Source organism: Pteropus vampyrus, unplaced genomic scaffold (genome assembly GCF_000151845.1).
Source record: "Pteropus vampyrus isolate Shadow unplaced genomic scaffold, Pvam_2.0 Scaffold157, whole genome shotgun sequence".
In the NCBI taxonomy this organism is placed as follows: domain Eukaryota; kingdom Metazoa; phylum Chordata; class Mammalia; order Chiroptera; family Pteropodidae; genus Pteropus; species Pteropus vampyrus.
The window spans coordinates 976,158-976,558 of record NW_011888938.1 but is presented as its reverse complement, the minus strand read 5'-3'; positions in this window follow the sequence as shown (position 1 = coordinate 976,558).

Here is a 401-nt window from a genome sequence, read left to right as displayed (position 1 = left end):
GGAGGCCTGGGGAGGGCGCCATGGGGCAGGACCGCACACAGAGACACGGCAGAGACTCCACAGCAGACGGGGCCGCTGCCCCTCTCACAGGCTGGCCACATGACCCTGAGCTGCTGTGCCCACCGGAGCCCTCAGGCCCTGGCCCTCAAGGGGGACGGCGAGAGCCACCCTGCCTCCCGCCAGCCAGACGGGAGCACAGCCTCTGGGGGCAGACGCTCGGCAAAAAAGAGGGAGCCCACTTCCACGCCTACACCCCAGGGTCCTGCCCTGACCCCACACCCCTGCTTGCTCAGCCAAGTGAGGACCCCGCTGGTAGGGGGCGTGGTGGAGGCCAAGACCCCCCAGGGCGTGTTAGTGACCGACGTCCCTGTGCCCCTGTGGAGGCTGGCCCCCCCACCCAC